General features: G+C 52.3%; 1 protein-coding gene across 2 annotated transcripts in view; it reads left to right on the top strand.

Annotated features, from left to right (window-relative positions):
* The first annotated feature begins 12,175 nt into the window (after positions 1-12,175).
* Positions 12,176-21,488, top strand: part of CAPN5 (calpain 5) — a 52,211-nt gene continuing 42,898 nt past the window's right edge. Inside the window, exon 1 of one of the 2 annotated variants that reach the window (XM_032853000.1) lies at positions 12,176-12,269. The gene's annotated coding sequence lies outside the window, so the exon portion shown is untranslated. Of the gene's footprint in view, positions 12,270-13,300; positions 13,476-21,488 lie in introns of those variants that run through there. The other variant, XM_032853001.1, reaches the window with a different exon arrangement.

Raw genomic sequence — 21,488 nt, 5'->3', positions numbered from 1 at the left:
TGTGCAAAGGGGGACCCTGAGGCTCACCGAGGACAGTGATCCAGGGCCATGTGGTCATTCCCAGTTATCCCACCACTGTGGTCCCCTCCACACTCACTGACTCCAGCTGATGGCCTCTTCTAATGGCCTTGCCCATGCACACCTGCCCCAACAGCACTTACTCCCGGGATGTGGGGAATGGCACGGGGGCACAGATAGGCTCCTTGTCAGGTCTGGGCCTCAGAGTTGGTCAGCCTTGGGGAACCAAGCTGGGGATTCAGGGGGGTCAGTGTGGGGGTCAGTGATGATGAAACTGTGAAAGATGCTGACTGGGAAATGTGGACAGTATTTGGAAAGTGTGTGGAGGTCAATGTATAGAACTGTGTTGGGAGAGTGCAGGGGTGATTGGCTCTGTTGTGAACATCAGTTAGGACGCTGGGAGGTCAGTGATCAGGACTCAGAATCGGGCTGTGGTCCTGACGCCAGGAGCTGTCAGCCATCTTGGCAGAGCAGGAAGATCAAGGAAACGGCTTCAGGGTGAGGCAGAAATGTGTATCAAGGTCCCAGCCTGACAAGAGGGACACAACTTCAAGAAGGAAGGAGCCCCAGTGGGAAGTCAGGAGGCCGACCAAACGCCTTCCCTGCCCTCAGGACAAGGCCCATCCCTCCCCTATGGTGGACTCAATCTGGGCAGTACCACATGCAGTGTCTTGCTTTGTGGAGCTCCCTCCTGCCTCTCCCTCTCCACACAAGCTCTCATCCCTTCACAGGAAATACCTTCCAACCGCCACCACCATCCACGTCTCTCGAGATATTTAGGAAGTTGCCAGCTCTCCGCCAAAATCTGCTATTCCCTCCCTCCTGGGCGCACACCACTGCCTGGGAGCCTACACTGCCCAGCTTTCGTTGCAATTCGCCATGACCCTGTGACCAGGCTTTCTTAGATGACTGCTTGTGGACACCATGAGGAGCACACCTGAACCCTGCCTCGCCTGGGCTCACCTCCCTGGATTGGCCCAGGGATGGGCCTGTGACCCAGCTCTGACCTCGCAGATGAGGACAACACTCCAGGCCCACCTCCAAACAAAGAGCTGCTCTACCCAAGATGTCAATAGTGCTGAGGTTGAGAAAACTCTTCCTCTCTACAAAGACCTGGAGTCAACCCTGGATCTCCGACAGGCCTTTACCCAACTCCTGATGCGGTAGCCAACTGCCTCAGGAGTCACCTCAGCTTGAGTGCCGCAGCCACACCTCAGGCCTGCCTCCACAACCATGCTCCCATCTCAGGAAAGGGCCCTATCATCTCCTGACTGGTCCACGCCAGAAGGTGGGCGGTGATAATGCATCTCCAACTCTCCTTCTCCCTCATAGCCCATCTGGTCCACCACCAAGTTCCATTGATTCAAAATAGCTCTCCAGTCAGTTCTTTCTCATCTATCCATCTTCTTCTCCATGGTGCCAGCTCTCACATGGGCCAGAGCCACCTAGGGATCCATTCTCTGCCCTACAGTAGCCAAAAGCCAGATCTGGTCATCAATTGGCCCCTCTCAAAATCTAGCCCTGTTGCCCTTGGATAAAGAGCAAATGCTTTTCCCTGCCCTCAGGACAAGGCCCATTCCTCCCCTATGGAGGAATTTGCATTCCTTTGACCCCTCCAGCTTGATTTCTCCCCACTCTGCTGGGGCCTCTTGAGGTTTGGTGCATTCTCTCTGGCCCCTGGGCCTTCCACCATGCTGCTTCCTTGCGTGAAACATTTTTCTACTCTCGCTTTGTTTTTTAAAAAGTATTTTATTTATTTATTTGACAGAGAGAGAAAGAGCACAAAAAGGAGCGGCAGGCAGAGGGGAGAAGCAGGCTCCCTGCTGAGCAAGGAGCCCAATGGGGGACTCGATCCCAGAATCCTGGGACCATGACCTGAGCTGAAGGAAGATGCTTAACCCACTGAGCCACCCAGGCACCTCCCCTGTCCCACCTCTTCCCCACCCCTACTCCTCTTCCTTCATCTGACAGAACCTTCAGATGCAAGGTGAAACGTCACTTCTTTGGAAAAGCCCTTCCCAACCCACTAGTCCTGGGGCACAGGGTTTCTCAACAGGATGGGTCCTTACACTCTATCTTGTTCTAGCTCTGAATTCCCCAGAACCCTCGCATCTGCATTCCCACTGCGGTGACAAATTACCACAAAGCCAGCTGCCTAAACCCATGCAGATTTATTCTCTTACAGTTCTGCAGGTCAGAAATCCAACACAAGTTTCACCGACTTAAAACCAAGGTGTCAGCAGGATTGTATTCCTTTCTGGAGCTCAGGGTGAATCTCCTTTCCTGGCCTCTTTCACCAATTCTGACTCTCCTGCTCCTCCTGCTTTTAGGGACCCTTGTGATCACATTGGGCCCACTTGGATAATCCACTCGGATCATCCAGGATTATCTTCCTATCTTAAAATCAAGTCATCAGCAACATTCATTCCCCCTGCAACCTCAATTCCCTTTCCCCTTGTAACCTTAACTATTTGTAAGCTCCAGGGGTGAGGGTGTGGACATATCTTGGGGGTCATTATCCTGCCTACCAGTGCCTAATAAATATTTGTTCAATACGTGAACAATGATTAAATAATCAACTAAAACTAATAAATGAACAAATGTTCTCCCTTCACACAGACCTCCCTGAGGCAGAGTCTCAATGCTGGATTCCCTTCTCCCTAGGGCTTGTAACAGACAAGAAAACCAGAATGCTGAGGCCAGGAGTGGACACCTTCCTTATTTACTAGAAAGTCTGACTTCTGTGCTTTGACAGCTTCCTCCTGTTTTCCTGACAAGCAGATGGACTATCCCCCGCCCCCTCCCCGCGCTTTACAAGTAAAGAGATTAAGACTCAGGAAATTTATAGCTCAGAAGGGTTAGAACTCTGTAGTTATGGGCCTGCTGTGTCACACTGGGTCCTGGTCATCCCTTCTCTGAAGCTGAGTTGCTCTTGTCACCAGGCCCAGTGAAGACCAGCGTCCGGCAGCACCCAGGTACCACGTCGCGTCCTCTGGTCCTCGGGCGCGCCCAGCTACCACTCACCCCGCCCGGCCCTTCAGACTCTTGCGCCCCACAGCCGCGAGGGGGCGCTCCTCGCACACCGTTTCTGTGGGGAGGCTGGCGGCGGGTTCCTGGATCGGTGAAATTCTGGGTCACGGGGACGGTGCTTCCAACACCGTTACCCCACCAGTGCTAATTGACAAAGACCACATAAGAAGAGAAAACGATGGGCCTGTCTCACAAACACGCTTGAGAAATCCTACATAAAATACCAACAGACGGAGCGTGACAACATGTAAAGAAGGAAAATGTATCAGCATCTGGATGGGTTTATCCCAGAAATTCCAGGTGGGTTTATTTAGCATTAGAAAAGCAATCGCGGGGAATGGATAGAAAAGGAAGATGTGTCAGTGTGGCACTCAGATCAAGAGAAATGTATCTCTGGTGCAGGAGAAAAAAATGGATAAAATTCAACACCCATTCGTGACTCATTCACTCCCTTCTTCCCTTCTCCCTCCTTCCCTCCCTCCCTCCTTCCCTTCCTTCTTTCCTTTCTTTCTTCTTTCTTTTTTTTTTAAGATACAGAGAGAGAGCACGAGCTGGGGAGGGGCAGAAGGAGAGGGAGAGAGAATCTCAAGTCAGCTCTGTGCTCAGCAGGGAGCAGTGATGGGACTGGATCTCTCCACCCTGAGATCATGACCCAAGCCCATATCAAGAGTCCGTCACTTAATGAGCCACCCAGGTACCCCAGCCATTCATGACTTAAAAAAAATTTTCTTTGTAAAAGGTGAAAGCATTTGAAAGCATTTCCTTTAAGATCTGGAACAAGATGGGGCGCCTGGGTGGCTCTGCCTTCGGCTCAGGTCATGATCCCAGGGTCCTGGGATCGAGCCCCGCATCAATCATGCTCCCTGCTCAGCAGGAAGCCTGCTTCTCCCTCTCCCACTCCCCCTGCTTGTGTTCCCTCTCTCACTGTGTCTCTCTCTGTCAAATGAATAAATAAAATCTTAAAAAAAAAAAAAAAAGATTTGGAACAAGATTTGATGTGCCCACCATCACTTCTGTTCAACATTGTCCAAGACGTGAGAGCACAGCAGGAAGACAAGATAAAAATTCAAAGATATAATGACTTGAAAACAGAAAGGAAACAATCAAAACCTCAGAGATCTGCAACCCTATCTGCAATTTCCTGTCTCTATAACAAATTAATGCCATACTCATCTGAAGTGAAATTTGTGCATAATTTAATCTCTCACGCATATATTTTCCAAAAAATCACCATAATCCTTTAATTTTAATGTTAGATTAATAAAATACTTTAAAATTATATGAATTGTAATGTGTAAGTTCTTGGGCAAAACAAGAATAAACAAAAAACCCCTTACAGATCTCTAAACTAGGGGGCAGTATACCTCATTGAGAACCAACATACAAAAATCAATTTAATTTCTATATAGTAGTAATAAGCGGCCAGGAAAAGTCATTTTTTTTTTAAAGTACCACAATAATAGAGGGGCACCTGGGTGGCTTGGTTGGTTAAGGGACAGGCACCTCGAAGTCCCTGACTGCCTTGAATCCCTACCCCAACCAGGGAACAGGGATTATCATCATCCCCACTGGCCAGATGTGGAGACTAAGGCCCTGGTAGGAGAATGACCTGCTCAAGGTCACACTAGTCTTTAGAAGGAGGAAAACCTTCTCGGTCCCACCCATTTCAGCGGCACTGGGAATGGGGTGGTGGCAGCAGCCCTCTGAGGCAGGAGGGGAGGGTGGAGCTCCAAGGTCAGGCCCACCTCAGCTTCCTCACCATTCCCCTTTCCTGTTCACTTCCCAGCCCTCCACCCATTCAATTCCAGAACCCCACCTGGGTGCCCCCCCACCCCTACCCGTGGAGGCCGTGGGGATGGGGGGACTGCTAATCTCTCCACGTTAAATCAACATTATAACGATTTTTAGAGCCAGTCCCTCTCCACCGGAACAGTCATTTACAGAATTATTCTGTATTGTTCATGACCCTCTTCTTCCCTCCTGCCTAGACTCAGCCTGGCCTTTGAGTAATGAATAGGCTCATTAACATAATTTTCCCAGTAGAAGAACAGTCTTTCCAGAAGGTCAATTCTGATGCTCTCCAAAACCCAGGAAGGACATTAGTTTGTCAAATGTCATCCTTTATTCTTGTCTCCTGCTTTTAAAAGTTTGAAGCAATAGAGTAGGAGATTGGATTTGTATTTCAGAAAATTCATTCAGCTGCAGTTGAAGGGATCTGAGGGGAAGGAGGGGGTCCTGGGGAAAGTGAGGGAATGGGGAGCAGGGGAGTAAGGGAATGCTTGACCTGGGAGGGAGAGAGGAGTAGAGAGAGTCTAGAGGTCATGGCAGGAAGAATGGGACTTGGAGTTTGGAGTGCTAGCGGAAGGCACAGGAGGGAGAAAGGCTGATTCAGGTTTCACCCAGGAACTTGAACTTCACAGGCTTGGTGGGAAGAGTCAAGGTTCTTATGAGGATGCTCTGGACTTTTTGGGAAACAGTCTGGCCGTTCCTCAAAAAATGTCACCTGGAGTTACTCTATGGCCCAGTAATTCCATTCCTAGGTATATACACCAAAGAACTGAAAACACGGGTTCGTCCAAGTATTTGTACATGAATGTCCACAGCAGCGTTATCCATAATAGACCCAAGGTGGAAAAATACCAAGGGTCCATCAATAGATGAATGGATAAGCAAAATGTAGTATATACATACAGTGGAATATTATCCAGCCACAAAATGGAATGGGTGTACTGACTGATCCGTGCTATAACATCCACGAACCAGGAAAACATTCTGCTGCGCGAAAGCAGCCAGACCCCAAAAGCCACCTATTGTATGATCCTACTTGTATGAAATGTCCAGAACAGCCAATCCGTAGAGACAGAAAGTAGTTTCATGGTCACCAGGAGATGGTGGAGGCAAGGGGAGCAACTGCTAATGGGAAGATGAAAATATTCTAGAATGAGATCATGGTGATGACTGTACCATTTTGCAAATAGACTAAAATCTACTGAATCTTACCCTTCAAAAGGGTGAGTTGTATGGCATGTAAAAAAATTATATCTCAATAATAACACATTTACAAAGATGTGCTTGGAGACAAGGCACATTCTCAACTTCCCTGCTCTCCCACTCCCTTTTCCTGCTTTCTCCACCCCTTCCCTCCTGCACCTCAGGAACCAGTCTCTGCAGACTGTCTGTCCTTCCTGTATTTCCTTTGCCCAAATGAGCAGATCCCCATATGTCTGTGTGTGGGGTTTTTTTCTTTCAAGATTTTATTTATTTATTTGACAGAGATCACAAGTAGGCAAAGAGAGAGAGAGGGGGAGAAGCAGGATCCCTGCTGAGCAGAGAGAAGATGGATGCTGGGCTCGATCCCAGGACCCTGAGATCATGACCTGAGCTAAAAGCAGAGGCTTAATCTACTGAGCCACCCAGGTGCCCATTCCTGTGTGTGTTCTTATGTTCTCCTCTTTCTGATATGAAGAGCAGCATATTGTATAGACACTCTTTTGGCCTTTACTATTTTTCTCTTAATAGTGTGTCTGGAATTCATGCCATATCAATTCAGAGATGGTCCTATTTAATTTTGTATTTCTTTTATTGTTTATTTTATTTTATATTTTATTATTTTATTTTTACAATTGCCAAGTACTTCTTTGCATGGCTGGGCTATAGTGTATTCAACAGTCTCCCATGTGTGGTAGATTGTTTCCAAGATTTTGCAATTAAAAATAATGCTTCAACGAGAAAGCTTTTGCATATGTATTTCCTCATTGCTGGAGGCCTGTCTTCAAGTTTCGTGGAAGTGGAATTCCTAGGCGAAAGCGTAAGGGCATATTTAGTTTTGTGAGGTATTGCCAAAGTTCTTTCCAGAAGGTTGCGTCAATTTGCATTTCCACCAGTGAGGTACATAAATGTATTTGAATGCCTGTTTCCCCACAGCCTTGCCAACAGAATGTGTTGTGATATTTTTCATTTTTTGTCAGTCTGATAGGTGAGAAATGCAATCTTTCTCAGAGTTGTTTTAATTTGCCTTTCTCTAATTCTGAATGTCCTTGAGCATTTTTTTCCTTATGTTTGAGGGCCACTTTTTTCGAAGACTTGATTTATTTGAGAGAGAGGCAGAGCAGGGAAGGTTTGGGGGGGTAAGGGCAGAGGGAGGCACTCAGCAGGGAGCCTGGCCTGGGACCGATGACCCTGAGGGCCATTTTTTATAGCTTTTCTGGTGAATTCTCTGTCCTGCCCTTCCCTTCATTTTACTGTTGGATTTTTGGATTTTGTCCCTCAACTGTTAAGAGTTCCTTATGTATTAGGGAGAGCTGCCCTTTGTAGTATAATGTTGGGAATATTTTCTTCCCGTTTGTCACTTGTCTATGGGCTTAGTTTATGGTGATTCGTGTCATGCAAAGTTTGTTTATTTCTATGTAGCCAAATTTATCTATCTTTTCTTTTATGGACTCTGGGCTTTAAATCGTCATGGAAAGCCTTTCCCACCCATGACACTTGAAGAGGAAGTCACTCGTGTTTCCTTCTGGTCCTTGTATGGTTTCAGTTTTACACTTAGAGCCTGAAACCATGGAGTTTATTCTTTTGTTGGGTGGGGTGTAAGATACGGGTCTATTTTTTCCCCTTTTCCAAATGGCTACCCAGTAGCATTTATGACAAAGTCCATTTTTAGTATGTAACAAAGGTGCACCTCAAATCACTGGGATAACAATGTATTTAGGTTTGTTTCTATATTTTTTAGCTAACTGCAATTTGTCTTTTCATGCACTAGTGTCACCCATTTTTAATTACAGAAGCTTTTATTGTTTTAATGCCTTTAATTTTTCATAAGTAAGCTCTACGTCCAATGTGGGCCTCAAACTTACAGCCCCTTGATCAAGAGTCACATGCTCTACCGGTTGATCCGGTCAGGTGCTCTGACATTTTGAATGTCTGGTAAAGCCTCACAGATTTTCTTTTCCAGTGTTTTCTTGCCTTTCTTGCCTATCCTTGCATGTTTATTTTTCATATGCTCTTTGGCATCAATTCATCGATCTTCATAAAATAGCTTACCATTACTATTTTTTTTAAAGATTTTATTTATTTATTTGACAGAGAGAGAGCACAAGTAGGCAGACTGGCAGACAGAGGCAGAGAAGCAGGTTCTTTCCTGAGCAAGGAGCCCAATCCAGGGCTCGATCCCAAAGGTAGAGGCTTAACTGACTGAGACACCCAGGCACCCAATTTGCCGTTATTTTTAATGGGCATATTTTAATTTGCATTGAAACTGCAAATTAACATAGGAAGAACTAACATCTTTACAATGTTGAATCATCCTACCCAAGAGCAGGGGATGTCTTTTCAATCGTTCTTCTTTAGTGTCTTTTAAGAATGTTTTGATTTATCCTCATATAGTTGTTTTTTTTTTTTAAGAGTGGTTACATTTCAAAGACTTTTAAAATATATTATTTGTTTATTTATTTGAGAGAAAGAGAGACAGTGAGAGAGCACACAGCAGGGGGAGCAGCAGAGGCAGAGGGAGAAGCAGGCTCTCCGCTGAGCAAGGAGCCACGCACAGGACTTGATCTCAAGACCCCTGGATGGTGACCTGAGCTGACAGCAGACGCTTAACTGACTGAGCCACCCAGGCATCCCTCCTCATATAGGTTTTACACGTTTCTAATTAAATTTGTTCCTAAGCATTTAATCTTTGTTGTTATCACAAATAGGGTTTTCTGTACTGTTAGGACCTTTGTTTATTATTTTTCTATATACAAAGTTTTTTGAATTTTATATTTTAACTTTACATCTTACTACTTTACTGAAGTCTTCTACTGTTCGAGTTAGGGTTTTTTATTTTATTTTATCTTAAAGATTTTATTTATTTATTTGTTAGGCAGAGAGAGAGAGAGCATAAGCAGGGGGAGGAGGGGCAGGCAGAGGGAGAAGCAGGCTCCCCACCAAGCAAGGAGGCAGATGTGGGACTCAGTCCCAGGACCCTGGGATCATGCCCTGAGTCAAAGGCAGACGCTTAGCTGACTGAGTCATCCAGACATCCTTTGAATTAGTTTTATCATCGATTCTCTGTGGTTTTTCAGGTATAACATTTTGTCATCTGCAAATAGAGATAGTTTTATTTCTTTCTCACTTATTGTCAGGCCTCCAACTGATTTCTCTTGTCTAATGGTGTTAGCTAATACCTATGTGGAAGAGTGGTGGACCAAATGGTCATTCTTGACTGGTTCCTGATCTTCACGGAAATATTTCCAGTGTTCCTTGATTATATAAGATGCTGGCTTTAAGACTACATTTTATCATTTGAGGAAATATCACTCACTTCCTATTTCACTGAGTATTTTTATCATGAATGGGCATTGAATCTTGTTAAAGGCTTTCTTGGCATCCATAAAGAATATTATATTATTTTCCTCCTAGATTCATTAATATGGCACATGTTTATTATGGGTTCACTTGGGTCCCCCAAAAGATGTTGAGGTCTAACCTCCAGAACCTCAGAATGTAACCTTACTTGGAAATAGGGTCTTTAAAAAGGTGATCAAGAAATGAGGACGTTAGGATTGACCCTGATCCAATATGACTTGTGTTTTTATTAAAGAGGGGAATTCTGGACACAGAGGTGGACACACACAGAGAAAACACATGTGAACATGAAAATGTAGATTAAGGTGTTGTATTTACAAGTCAAAAAATGCCACAGATTGCCAGCCAACTGCTAGAAATGAGGAGGAAGGCACAGAACAGATTCTCCCTCACAGCCCTCAGAAGGACCCAACCCTAATGACACCCGATCTTGGATTCCTAGGCTCCAGAACTGTGAGACAATACGTTTCTGTTGTCTAAGCTGCCCAGTTTGGGGTACTTTGTGACGGCAGCCCTAGCAAGCTAATGCTATTAACAGATTCTCTAATGTTAAACCAACCTTGCATTCCTGGAATGAATCCCACTTGGTTCTAGCTGGCTCTTAAGAAAACCCAGCATACTAGCAAAATATAGACAATGTTTCAGAGAGTTCTGGGATTAAGAGCAACTGAAACATCATCTTGTCCTCTGTGTCACCATTTTCCATGTGTCTGCTGGAAGCCCATTGTGACCCTCCCATTTCCTGTACTCTCGGGAGAATACCGTTAGTGACTATTCCCAATCTGAAAACTCTGTCTGACTCATCTCTCTCCCTACAGTCCTTGGCCTACAATCCCTGGCTGCAATCCTTTCTACAACCCCTTGGCTAGATGGGAGTAGGGGAACTGGTCGACATGGTTATTTGAATCCTTTCCAGCCAAGACACCAGCCACTCCCCACGCTGGGGTGCTTCCTCCAGGCTTCTCAAACAATACCTAGCCAATTAGATCTGCTGAGATTTTTGAAAGAAATTATTTTTTTTAAAGATTTTATTTATTTATTTTGACAGACAGAGATCACACATAGGCAGAGAGGAGGCAGGCAGAGAGAGAGGAAGGGAAGCAGGCTCCCTGGCGAGAAGAGAGCCCGATGTGGGGCTCGATCCCAGGACCCTGGGATCATGACCTGAGCCGAAAGCAGAGGCTTTAACCCACTGAGCCACCTAGGCGCCCCTCAAAGCTTGAAAGAAATTATTTTTATTGTAAGAGCTTCTCCTGGGAACCCTTGTTACATACAGGAGCAGTCAAGATAAGGGTGTTCTGGACTGGAGCAGAGAGGACTCTGTGCCCAGGCTCTGGTGAGGTGGGGGGTATGGAGACCCACAGAACTATGGAGAGAGCGGTGGGTCAACTTTAGGGGACAAAAGACTCTTAAAAGAGGAGTCGAAAGAGCTGCCCTGTGAGGGAATGAGCTCCCACTTACAGCGGGATGCAAGCAGATTGGCTTGCCAGTCAAGGGGTCTAGAGAGGTGGCTTTTCCCTGGGGCAGAGAAGAAGAGAAGGAGGAGGGCACAAGAGTGGAGTCAGACAGGGTGGGTGTGGATCCCAGTTCTACCATTTCCTGACTGTGTGACTGGGGCATCTCCCTGAGGCTCATGGGTCTAATGAGGGCTCCTGCAGAGGCTGGCTGTGAGAATTTAATGGGAAAAGCACCTACACAGCAGGTCCCATGGTGGCATCTGTCAATGACTCAGTTTACAAAGACTGAGAGCCACCAAAGCCCCAGTAGAGCTCCACCCCTTCCTCAAGCTTGCTGGGAGACCAGGTTCTTCCTGGCTTGTCTGCAGACCATACACAACAACCCCCCCTCCCCCATCACACCCCTACAAGAGCAGGGCCAGTGCCTCCTCCAACCCCCAAATGTGATGGGCGCCCTGGACGGGTCACCGTCTCTCTAGGCCTCTCTCCTCATCTGTCAGAGAAGGTGGGTACTGCCAGGGATGGGCTCAGAGTGGGCCCTTGCAGTTCTGACCTTCTGGAATGCCTAGGCTTCTAACTAATCATGTGTACATATCTCTGCTTCTCAGGACCCACTGTCTTCCCAAAATGAGGGGGTTGGATGGGATGAACATAGCATCAGCTCGACTGTGCCAAGCACTTACTCTGAGCCAGGGCCCTTTCTAGGGGCTTCACAGGAATGGCACATTTAATTCTCACACCCCCGTGATGTGAAGGCTACCAGATTGTTTCTGTAGGGAGGTGATGGAAGCAGAGAGATGGGTGACTGGGCCTGGGTCCTACTACGGATAGGAGCCCAGGAGTGAGTTCTGAACTCAAGCTTGGGATCAACACATGACACTTATGGTGGTTCCAACGCTCTGAAAACACAAGGGGACCCAACATTCACTGTTTTGCAGGCTGAGGCGAATGTTTTCTCAGACATGACTGGGAACCCTGCATAACTGGCAATAGGGGCCTGACAGTTTGCCTGGGGGGACCATCACACATTTCCCCAAGAAGCCCAGTTTACAGGCAGGAAAGGGGACAGAGGACTTGCCTGGGTCATGCAGCCAGGGATGGGCAGAGTGAGCACTGGAGCCGGCCGACCTGGCTTCCCCTAGTATTACTATCTTCTCCAGAATCAGCCTCAACCTCCCAGGGAGGTCAAGGCTCCAACACGGATTATAAGAGAGGCTGCGAGAGGTCACGGCCAGGGAGGCAGCACAAACAACTGGGTGGGAACCCCGAAGAAGGGGAGGGTGGGGCTTCGGAGTGGGGAGGTGGGGGTGGGGCTTGGTGATGGAGGCCCTGGCACTGGGGGCCTGATGATCAGCACTTTCCTCCTGGAGTGGGAAGGAAGAGCGTCTCAGACCGCCGCCGAGCTGCATAAACAAGGTCTAAGGGTGGGGGAGGCGGCGGCCTCGAGCGGAGCCCTGAGGGTCTGGGGAGGCGGCAGCCAGGACACAGGCCGAGCAATGGGGTGTGAGTGGGGAAATCAGTCACAGGGGCTGTTTTGAAACAATATTCTGAGGGTGGCCCGTCATCATGGCTGCATGTTTGAAAGTTCCCTTGCATGGACAGGGACGATGCGGGGGGTGGGGAGTGGGTAGTGGGGCAGAGGAGGCGGGGCTGGAGCTGCATCCCGGGGAGAAATATCTGCGAGGCCTGGGACAGAGACTGTGCTGTGGTGGCCGGACAGTCCGAGTGCCTGAGACGTTGATGAGATCATAACCGAGACTGAGAACCCCGGTGAGTGGGCCGGAGTTTCTCCATCTGCAAAGTGGGCTGGCACAGATCAGGCTGGCAGGTCTACTCGGAGCCCTGCGCCCCTACTGTGTGCCGCGGTTGGGCATGTCACAGATCTTCTCAACCTTACTCCAGAAACATGCCGCTCCTGCTGCAGTCCTCTTACAGCACGCGTAAAGGCACACTGTGCGCCTGGGGCCAGCTCTCCGCATCACGGTGTGCCTCCCGGGGATTTAGTTTCCCCCTCCTCGTACCGAACCTTGGAGGTGGGGAAGAGAGGGGTACGCGCCCCTTCAAGTTCCTCATTTCCCAGCCCTCTGTTTTGGCCCTTGCATGGCTCTACAAGATGCATGCCTCTCTACAAGATGCATGCCCTAAGCTCGGCCGGCCTGCAAGTCTTCCGCGGAACTGGCACACAACCCTCGGGCACACCTGGGCTCGGCCCTGGGGCGGGGGGGCTCCCGGAGATACACAACGGCTGACAGTGCGAAATTGGGAGGGAGGGAGAGCGGGGACCTGAACGAGCCGAGCCGCGCTGGCCTAGAGTCCCCCTCCTATCCCCGAGCGGGAACTCCGCGGCCACCTCCCCGCCGCTTAGCCCCGCGGCACGGCGCCAGTTCGCCTGCGCAGCAATCCTGGCCCGCCCGCCCCGCTGGAGACCACGCCTCTGTCCCCAAATGGGCGGAGGCCGCGGGGCGGGGCGGGCCGCGGCCGGGGAGTCCGAGCTCGAGCCCCCGCCCCAGGCCAGCACCGGAGGGATCCCCCGGCCGGAGCGGGAGGCCCGTGCAGTCCGGGTTCCCGTGCTCGCGCGGCGCCCAGAGTCCGAGTCCTGCCCGAGCGGCGGCGGCGCGGCAGGTAGGAGGAGCTGCGCAGAGGGAGGTGTGTGCGAGCGCGCGTGTTCGTGTGTGTTTCGGAGGTGTGTGTGCGGGTGCAGCGCCGGCCGGTGCGTGCCCGGTGAGCACGAATCGGTGTGAGGGTGCGCAACCCGCAGGCAGGGGAGGAAGAGGTGAGCGCGGGCCTTGAGGCCCCAGGCGGGGGCGGGGGGTTTCCACGAGCCTCCCCCGCCTCCAGGGCTCCTGCCCACCGCCATCCCCACCTTGCGGCCGGGGGCCTCTTTCACCTCCTCCTCGGTGGGTGCTCCGGAGCCAGATTCTTAGTTCCGACGCGCTGAGGTTTAACGCTCCCCGACTTGACGGTCGCTTCTCGTCCTCACAATTACCCTTTCCTGTTCTTTTCCCAGCCCTCCGCCGTGGGTTCAGTTCCGCAACCCCACCTGGATGTCCCCCCAGCCCCGGTGCTGGAAGCTTGGGAAAGGGCAGGGCCAAAGCCAGCTCCCTTCCCGACCCTCCTGCCAGGTTGGATGGCGGCCTTTCTTCTTTCTGGGCTCCTGGGCTTGGGTGTGTCAGAGGGGGCCGGGGGAGGAGGGGAGATTTGGGAGAGAATGGATCTTGGGCTTCTCTGATCCTGCTTCCACCCCTGAGAGTTGGGGACCTGGGGAGACCTGCCTGGGGTCCACAGGTGAAGTAGGACAGAAGATCATGAACAGGTGCCAAGTCTGTCCAGGTTTCACTTCCTGGAGGGATTCAGCCCCGGGGCCCTCACTGGGATGAGGAGGGTAGGGTAGAGGGGGCAGTGAGCCACCTTGTTTCTCAGGGCTCCTAAGCCAGAATTTGAAGGTGGGTCAGCTTGGCTCTCAAGTCAGAATCTTCTTCCTGTACTAGCGTTGGAGAGTGAAGTGCTGAGGCCAAGTATTCCTAATATCCTGGGGTGGGGGGTTGGTGGTTTGGGTAGGCTTCCTGGAAGAGAGGGGTTTGAGAGTAGGGTTCAGCCAACCCTCGGTGTGAGGCCTCATGGGGGAAACCACTGTGTTTTCCTGAAAGGATTGAGACCTCTCAGGATCTTTTGGTCCTGGTCCCTGCTCTGGTCCCCAGAGTCCTGGGGTAGGGGTGGGGAGGCCTGGCTGCTGCTCCCGGCTGAGGAGACTGGGCAGGGTCGGGTGGACCCAGCTGCGCCCGCTTAAGGTCAGACCAGAGCTGGGCGCCAGGACAGTGAGGTGGGATCATTGCCGAGTGAGCCTCCCTTCGACTGGTGGGGCAGGTGGGTCAACCCCAGTGCAGGAACCTGCCTCGGAGCTGGGGGACACTTCCCTGCAGATACAGTGGTGCTGGGTCTCAAAGGCTGAAAAGTTCACCAAGCAGAAGAGAAAGGGCGGGGCACTGCAGGTCCAGGGAGAAGGCCTGGGTTGGGGGGGGGGCGTTAAATGGTCTGATGTGCATCTGAGAATTGTCCCCCATCTTCGGCTTTGTGACGGTTGAGTTACTGTGGGGGCCAGCGAGGAGGAGGACACAGCAGGCAGAGGCCCCCTCCCTGCTCCCCTGCCTCTCCTCTGCCCAGTCCCCCACCCAGGGCTAGGTTTGGCTTGGAGAAGGGGTTCCAATAGAGATTCCCCTTGCAGGGGTGCTGCGAATGGGGGGATGCACCAGGGCTGCACAGGGACCCCGTGCAGAGGGAGTGTGGGTCGAGAGCCCCTTTTGAGATGGGACCACCACTGGGGGAAGTCAGTGAGATGGAAGTTGGCTGTGGGAAGACTGTGGGCTCTTGGGGGTAACATTCAGGACCCCGCTTCCAGGCCTTGGGCTGCTTCTGCCTTCCCCACAGGTTCTTGGGACAGCCCTGAAGCTCTGGTCCCTGAACAGGACGCCTCCTCAGAGCCCTTGAGGGCACCTCGAAGCCTCTCTCCACCACCTCCTACCTGCGGGGCCTGGCCTTGTGTGCGGGCCTCTCTGAGACTGGCTCTGCCCTTGCCTGTGCCCAGGGATAAGTGCTGCCTAATGATAGGGATTCGGGATGGTGGTGATGAAGGTAGATCGTGTTGCTTGAAGTATGTATGCAAACTGGTGTTTGATAGCCATTATAATTAATAGTACAGTTGATCCTTGAACAACATAGGTTCGAACTGCATGGGTCAACTTGTATGTGGATTTTTTATAATACAGTACTGTAAATGTGTTTTCTCCTCCCTATGATTTTCTTAATAACATTCTCTTTTCTGTAGCTTAGTTTATTGTAAGATTACAGTATATAATATGACAAACAAGATATTTGTTAATCAGCTGTTTATGCTATTGGTAAGGCTTTGGTTAACAGTAGGCTGTTAGTAAAGTTTTGGGGGGAATCAAAAGTTATATGTGGATTTTTGACTGGGGGGATCGGCACCCCTAATGCCTGCCCCAGCCCTCACTGTTGTTCAAGGTCGAGTGTAATTAACTGTTGCTATCACTTAGTGCCTTCTTCCTGAGGGATACCGTCCACAGTAAAGAGGGGCCAACTTTGGGAGAAGAGTAATAGGAAAAGGGTTTTCTCCCTTGGAAGTAGAAGCGCCCCTGCCCCGCCCCCTTCACGGGGTGAGGAGAGCTATGAGGGGCTCAGAAGCCCCGTGTCTATCTACCCAGCCAAGTCCCTGGGCCTCCCAGAGTCTTCTGTCCCTGAAGAGTCATACAAAAAGCTCTCAGCAGCAGGCCTTGGGCTACCCCAGCCACTGAGAGCAGCTCTCCAGCTCCCCACTTGGGGCTGCACAGACAGATGGAGAGTCTGTCTGTCCAGATGGGGAGTCTTTTCATCTGCAGCTAGTCTTCTCACCTCCCTCCCCCTGCTCCCATATTCTCAAGTAAGAATATGGGCTCCTTCCCTCTAGCCCTCAAGTCCCCCAGGGAGCTCTTCTGCCCCTTGTCCTCCCTGGGTTGATGGTGACACTCCAGGATTGCATTTGGTTAGGCCAGGCTGGGCCAGGCTGCCGGCTTCCCTTGGCCTTAGGCCCTGCTTTTCCCTGCTTACTAAAGGCAAAATGGGCCAAGTCCCTTTAGGATTCTAATCCAGTAAGGTGGCCCTTAGGCTCAGACACAGGAAGCTAGTGGAATGTGAGCATTTGCTTGCTGTCCTGCCCAAGTTTCTGCTCCCCATTCTACCTGCCCTGGGATATGAGGGTGCCAGTGGCTGGGGCTGGGGTGGCCTGTGGCTTTCTGCCACAGCGGGGCATGTGGGCTTGCGGGAGAAGGGGCTAGCGGCCAGAGCAGATGAAGCCCATGCTCACCTTCCCTCAATGGCTGTGTTCAGGGATGGCCACAGGGCCTTGCGCTGTGCCACAGAGCCCTCCTGCCACTGGGTGCTGCCTGACACTGGGCGACTTACTCTGGTCAGGAGGAAGCACGCCCTGAGTGGTTTGTGACCAGCAGTAGGAACTACAACACTGAAGTCTGGAGTGACTTTGTTTTACATTGAAGCAGTTCAGGGCGTAAGAACTTCACCCTCCCTTGCTAGCTGTGCACTCACTCCCTTGAGCAGAAAAGAGGTGTGAGGCCACATACATGCCTACCCACGTCTTCTCCAGGATCAGTATTCATTTCCTCTTGCTGCTGTAACAGTGAATGCTGTGGCTTAAAACAACACCCAATTTATTCTCTTAGTGTTTTGGAGGTCAGCAGTCCGAGTTGTCTTAGGGGACTAAAATGGTGTTGGCAGGCCAGATCCTTCTGGAGGCTCTGTGGGTGACTGTTCCTTGTCTCTTCCAGTTTCTGGTCCTCTTCTGGGGTCACATCTCCCTCTGCCTCCCTTGTATAAGGACACCTGTGATCACATTGAGGGCCTGCCTGGATATGCCAGGATGATCTCCACAACTCGAGACCCTTAATCACATCTGCAAAGTCTGTTTTGCTGTATAAGGGAACATTCTCCGGTTCCAGCAGTTAGGACACTGATATATGGGGGGGATTGGCATTAGTGAGCCTGCCACACAGGCTCATTGCAGGCCATTCTGAGAGATCCCCTCTTGGGTGCCCATGGCACCCACTGGCTTCCCCCAGGCGGTCGGTCACCCTGTGTCAGTCTCCCTCCCCGCCCCCCGCAGCCCAGGAGCTTTTGTGGGCTGAGCCTGGGGCTGCCACACATCTGGCCCTAGTGCCCAGCCTGAGACCATGGCAGCCAGAGCTCAGGGATGTTTGGAAGAGGGGAACGTGTTGGCCTGTCCCCACGGGTTGCCCCAGTGACCAGACCCTGTCCTGCCCCCGACAGTAGGTTAGGCCTTTCAGAATGGTGTATAGCTCATTGCAGACATTCGTTCAACAAACCCAGTGCTGTTCAGGGTCTCCTGATCCCCACCATCATCTGGTGAGGGCTGGGGCCTGGCGGGAGCCCCATTTTGCAGATAAGTGTGGTAAGGCCAGTGAGGCTAAGTCCTGCCTGGAGTAGAGGTGTTTTGGGAACTGGTCCAGGAGAGCAGAAGATCTTCATTTTATAGACGAGAACTCTGAGGCACAAAAAGGATAACTGTCTCCTCACCTGAGGACAAGGGTAAGGATGTGGAGGGGACATTCGAAGGCTCTGATTGGTCCTCAGCCTGGGCATTGGAGGCTGCCATGGGCGGGCACGTGACCTGGTGCCGAGCCATCCACTGACGCTGCGGGTGCTGCCAACCACCTCCCCCCGGGGACGTGGTTGCCATCCTAGAAGGCGGCGTGGGCTTCCCACTGCCCCACGGAGAGCCTCAGCCAGAGAGCCCCTGGCCTGCGTGCTGCAGATCCCGCCGCAGTGTGGGTCTCCATATTGTCCCCACAGCCAAGGCCATGGCCCTATGGGCCCTGCGTTTGCCTCAGTGGCTGTTTCCTAGAGTCTGGTCTGTCTGCCGGTGTCGTGGCCTTCCCGTGGTCCTGCCTTGCTGTGAGCCATGAAGGAGCTGGGCTCATCTCACCGCACACTCCCGAGGGCTCTGCCTGGCTTTCGAACTGTTGTAACTTGGCTGTGGCAGTGTTCCTCTGCTAGCCCCCTCTTCCCTCTTCCTCTCCCCTGCACCCCGTCCTCCAGCCTTGCCTAAATGGTTTCTTCCTTCCAGAATGTTCCATCCTCCTCCTAACTTTCCATTTCCACCTCTTGAAATTACAGCCCCCCACTTGAGTTCCCGCTTAGATGCCTCCTCCTCCGTGAGCCTTTCATGCCCTGTCTGCCTGAATCCATGCCCTTTTAGAACAGATCTCCCCGGTCGGTACCAGGGGCATTGTGTCTCTCCTCAACCGGGCTGACCTCTTGGCAGAACCCCCCCCCCACTCCGACTCCTCTGCCCCTTGACCAGGCACGGGGCAGGTGTGGGGGAAGGTTGGAAGGTGAACTCCCAGGGGCTGATGAGCGGGGCATCACTGTCTTTGCTTGAGGGAGGGATGAAGGGCAAGGCAGAGCAGAGCTCTGAGAGGAGACAGGCTCCCGGCTTGGTCCCCAGTGCATCTCTTCCCAAGCCCCTCGACCTCATCTGCAATGAAAATAGTACAGAGGTTGTGCAGGAGCTCGAGCTAGGAATTGAGCATCAGTTTCCCTGTCTGAGAAACGGGTATCAGCCCAGCAGGTTTCCAGCTTGAATCTTGGAGGCATATGGTGCTAGAAGCAGACTGCCTGTTCTGGAAGCAGGAAAAGAGGCTGTCATGGTGACAAACCCAGCACATTGAAAAAAGCAGGAAGTGTCCTCTTCCCCAACCATCGGTAGGGAGAACCCGTAGACCGGAGAGGGTAGGGGCTTGCCGGTGGTCACACAGCACAGTGGAGCCGAGGTGGCTTCAGTAACCTGCTGGGGTCTCACTTTGTCAGGGTGTTTCCCTTGTGGGGAGTGAGCAGTACCTGTGAGCAGAGCCTCCCAGCATCACCCCCACCCAAATCGGACAGGAAGCAGCCCCTGGCGGGGGTTGAGGGGAAGGGAGGGTGAGCTCTGCTGCATTTGCCCCTCCCTCCTGCACCTTCTCACAGGATGTGGTTTGGGGTCTGGAGCTCCAGTGTAGGGTGACCAGCTGCCCTGGGTGTCTTGGGATGCGTGACCTTTAGTGCCCCCACCAGATGAGCTCACCGCTTGCCCTGCCTGGAGCCCATGCCCTGCCCAGGAGAGCCCCTGCCTGCATGAGTGTGCCTTCTTCCTGTCCCTGCCCTAGGCCCAGCAGAGCCCAGGCTGGAATGCTCCTTTTGGAGGTATCTCTCCCAGCTATGCCTGCTGGCCGAGATTCCCGGCCTCCTCACGACACCCTGTGGGGGGACCCAAGGCCCAGCGAGGAACAGCTAGCTGTGGGGCAGAGGCCTCGGACAAAGCCGGAACCACACAGAGATCCAGCCCAAAGCTGGCTCTTCCCTCACGGGCTCTGCTGGGGGTTCATCAGCGCCCCAGTACCAGAGAGAGGCCTGTGCCCCACACGTGCCTGGCCCTGCTCTCTCCAGGCCATCCATAACTGCAAGCACTGGGTGACTTGCTTGGGTGTCTGTGTTCCAGAAGATCCCTGCAGCTGGGTGGGGACGGGATTGGACACAGGAACGATAGGGGGTTGGGGAGTGGAGAAGAAAGACAGGATTTCCCAGCCTTGGTGCCAGGCCGCCTGGCGCGTTGGCTGGAGTGACTCACTGGGCCCGGCCCCCTGGTGCTGCTGCTGGAGCCCGGAGTGTGACCTGGAGCGTGAACCGGATCGTGAACCTGTGGCCCAGCTCTCCCTCCTCGTGCACTTTCCCTCCCCCACCCACCATGCTTTCCTCAGCACCCAGTACACGCAGGAGACCAGAGTGCACCCACAGTAACCCAGAGATACGCCTGGAGCTGGCTAGTGATAGCTGGGTGGGGGGGGGCAAGAGGAGAGTGGGAGTGGGCTGCAGGAGAAAAGTGGGGGCATACATGGACAGAGCCAAAGCCATGCAGACAAGCAGGCAGTCACCAAACTCTGGGGCTCTCCCTTTCCAGGGCCCTCCCTGGCATCTGGCCTGTCCCTGCCTGGGCCACGGCCTCAGCCCCTTTCCTCAGCACCCGCCCCTCCGTCTCACCCCTCTGCCCCTCCTTGGCTACCCTGTGCCTTCAGTAAGAGCCCAAGCTTGGCATCCTGGTGTCCCAGCCCGGCAGAACTGGTCCTGCCAGCTTTTCTCACCCCCCCCAACCCTGCTCTACACTGGGGACTTCCAGTTCTCCCTCCACACTCTCCTGCCTTCCTTCCACCTGGACTGAGTGGGTCCTGCTCGCCCGCCCCCTGCGGGTCTGGCCTGGCCTTCAAGCCCTGCTCTGGTTTGCTCTGGTTCCATCTTGAAGAGATACCGCTGTTCTTCCCATCCCTGTAAACCAGCCTACATCATGCCTTCCCCCTGGGAGTGCTGACTGCTGAGTGTCTGGCTTAGTTCATGGTTTGTGTCATGTCTGTCTGTCCTTGCCTCCCCTGAGACAGCGGTGAGGCTCTGACCCTCCTTGTCAGCTCAGGGCCAGCCCAGAACGGCTGTCAGCACAGATCTGCACATCGGCATTGTCTGTGTCCCTTGAATTATGAGACGCAGCTGTGCGGCCTGCCCTTGATCATGCGGTGAAGGGGAGGGGGCCCTGTTGCTTGGAGTGGGGTGTAGTGGGAGGCCGAGGAGGGGAGATGGGGGGCTCTGGTGGCTGGGCTGTGGGTGTGGGGCATCCCTGGCTTCTTCGTCTGGCACTGGATGAAGCCCACTGTGCCGGGCCCGTGCTGCACAATGGGCACCTACATGATGGCATGTGGGGAATCCCAGCTCAGAGGGGGGGACCCCCAGCAGGCCTTCCCAAGTTCTCCCTTTCACGTCCACAGCCGGCTTCTCACCAAGAAGAGTTGTCTCCCTCTCATGAAGCTCTAGATGTTGCCTTCTCTCCATTTACACAGGAGTCTGTCATTTCAAGTCCCGTGGCCTGCCTTCTGGTTTTTCGGCTCTAGCCTCATACTTTGCTAGTGCATTCTCCATATGGCAGCCAGTTGGGTCTCTAGTCCCTCACCTGCTCAGACCCTTCTCACTTCTCCGTCGCCTCAGAAGGAGCCCGGTCCCTGGCTGGCGTTAGGCACCGGTGCTAGGCTC

The sequence above is a fragment of the Lontra canadensis genome, unplaced genomic scaffold (assembly GCF_010015895.1).
Source record: "Lontra canadensis isolate GAN:19392208 unplaced genomic scaffold, GSC_riverotter_1.0 scaffold7, whole genome shotgun sequence".
Classification (NCBI taxonomy): domain Eukaryota; kingdom Metazoa; phylum Chordata; class Mammalia; order Carnivora; family Mustelidae; genus Lontra; species Lontra canadensis.
Note: the sequence above shows the minus strand (reverse complement) of the source record. Positions and strands in the feature narration are given on the sequence as shown.